This window comes from Mustela lutreola, chromosome 18 (genome assembly GCF_030435805.1).
Source record: "Mustela lutreola isolate mMusLut2 chromosome 18, mMusLut2.pri, whole genome shotgun sequence".
Classification (NCBI taxonomy): Eukaryota; Metazoa; Chordata; class Mammalia; order Carnivora; family Mustelidae; genus Mustela; species Mustela lutreola.
This window is the reverse complement of record NC_081307.1, coordinates 908,404-910,978: the sequence shown is the minus strand read 5'-3', so window position 1 is coordinate 910,978 and position 2,575 is coordinate 908,404. Positions and strand designations below refer to the sequence as shown.

The following is a 2,575-nucleotide window of genomic DNA, read 5'->3' as shown; positions in this document are numbered from 1 at the left end:
GTGCAGATATGTCTTCGAATAGTGACTTCGTTTCCTTTAGATATATACCTAGAGGTGGGATTACTGAATCATATGGTAATTTTACTTTTAATAATATGAATAATCTCCATACTGTTTTCCATACAAATTTATATCCCTATCACATGTGCATAAGTTCCCCATTTTACCCAATATTTACCAAAATTTGTTAGTTTTAATTTTTTGGTAGTATATATTCTAATAGGTAGTAATATCTTGTTGTGTTTTTCAGAGGTAAACAACAACAACAACAACATAATGACTTTGCCCTGAGTTTTTACGTTGAGCACTTTTTAATGCTCCTGTTGGTCATTTATATAAGTTTTTTGAAAAAAAAAGTCTATTGAGATCTTTTTGCTATTTTTTAAATTATGTATTTTTTTCTCTTTGTATCTGTTAGTTATTAACCTCTTTTCAGATATAAGATTTGTAAGTATTTTCTTACATTCTGTGGATTGTGTTTTCATTCCCTTTTTTTTTTTTTTGGCAATGCAGAAACTTTAGTTTGATGTAATACCATTTATTTATTTTTGCTTCTTTTGCTTGTGTTTTTGGCCTGGTATCCAAAAAACTATTGGAAAGACCAATGTCAAGGAGAATTTTTCCTATGTTTTCCTTTAGGAAATTTAGTTTCATGCATCACATTTAAGTCTTTAATCTATTTCAAGTTAAGATTTATGAGTGATATAAGGTTCCAGTTTCATGCTGGTTTATGTGACTATTCAGTTTTAAATATCATTTATTGAACAGACTATCTTTACCCATTATATATGTTGGCCCCTGTCAAATATTAGGTGACTGTATGAAAGGATTTATTTCTGGACTCTCAATTCTGTTCTACTTGTTTATTGGTCTATTTTTATGCCAGTATACTTTATTGTTTTGAGCATGAGGGCTTGGTAGTATAGTTTCAAATCAAGAAGTGTAATTTCGCTTCTTCATTCTTTCTCAGAACTGCTTTAATTATTTGTTGTCTTTTATGGTCTCATATAAATTTTAGGATTCTTTACTTACTTCTGTAAAAAAAATATTGGATTTTTTAAAAATATTTTTTATTTCTCTATTTGACAGAGAGAGATGACAAGCAGGCAGAGAGGCAGGCAGAGAGAGAAGAGGTTGCAGCTTCCTGCTGAGCTGAGAGCCTGATGCAGGGCTCGATCCCAGGACCCTGGGATCATGACCTGAGCCGAAGGCACCGGCTTAACCCACTGAGCCACCCAGGCGCCCCAACATTGGATTTTTGATAGGAATTGAATTTACAGATGGTTTTCGGTAGTATGGACATTTTAACAATGTTAATTCTTACCATTCATAAATATGAGCTATCTTTCAATTTATGTTTCCTTCAATTTCTTTATCAATGTCATAGTTTATGGGGTACAGATCTTTCATCTTCTTAGTTAAATCTTTTCCTAAGTATTTTATTAGTTTTGATGCTATTGTGAATTAGATTGTTCTCTTTATTTATTCAGATAGTTCATCATTAGAGTGTTAAAATGCTCCTGTCTTGTGCTTACTTTGGCAGCACATATACTAAAATTGGAATGATGCAGAGAAGATTAGTGTGATCACTGAGCAAGGATGACATGTAAAACTATTTTTAAAAAATGAAACAAAACAAAATTCTTGTCTTTTATATATTGATCTTGTATTTGGCAGCTTTATTAAATTTGTTTATTCAAAATGTTTTGTGAAGTTTTTAGGATTTTTTTACATGTAAGTTCATGTTATCCAAAAAAAGAAAATTTTACTTCTTCCTTTTTTTTTTGGAGTCTTTTATTTCTTTGTGTTCCTTGTTTCTCTGGCTAGGACATCCAGTACTATGTCAAATGAGAGTAGTGAAAGTGGACACATTTGTCTTTTTTCTGATCTTTAAGGGGAAAACTTTCAAACTTTTTTGATTGAATATGAGTTTAGCTCTGGGCTTGCAATATGTGCTTTTTCTTTAATGGATTTTTTAAATTATTTTTAAAAATTTTTTATAAACATATAATGTGTTTTTATCCCTAGGGGTACAGGCCTGTGAATCACCAGGTTTACACATTTCACAGCACTCACCATCACTCACCATAGCACCTGCCCTCCCCAATGTCCATACCCCCACCATCCTCTCCCAAAACACCCCCCCCCAGCAACCCTCAGTCTGTTTTGTGAGATTCAGTCTTTTATGGTTTGTCTCCCTCCCAATCCCATCTTCTTTTATTTTTCTTTTCGTACGCCCAAAACCGCCTATGTTGCATCTCCACTTCATCATATCAAGGAGATCATATGATAGTTGACTTTCTCAGATTGATTTATTTCGACAAGCATAATACCCTCTAGTTCCATCCATGTCCTCACAAATAGCAGGATTTCATTTCTTTTGATGGCTGCACAGTATCCCATTGTACATATATACCACATCTTATTTATTGATTGATCTGTTGAAGGACATTTAGGTTCTTTCCATAGTTTAACTATTGTGGACATTGCTGCTATAAACATTTGGGTGCATGTGCCCCTTCAAAATGCCACGTTTGTATCTTTAGGGTATATATCCAGTACTACAATCACTGGG

The 2,575-nt window shown here is 33.1% G+C and overlaps 1 pseudogene; it reads left to right on the top strand.

Moving 5' to 3' along the window:
- Positions 1-1,527: 1,527 nt before the first annotated feature.
- LOC131820719 (U6 spliceosomal RNA) lies at positions 1,528-1,620 on the top strand (annotated as a pseudogene).
- The last annotated feature ends 955 nt before the right edge of the window (positions 1,621-2,575 follow it).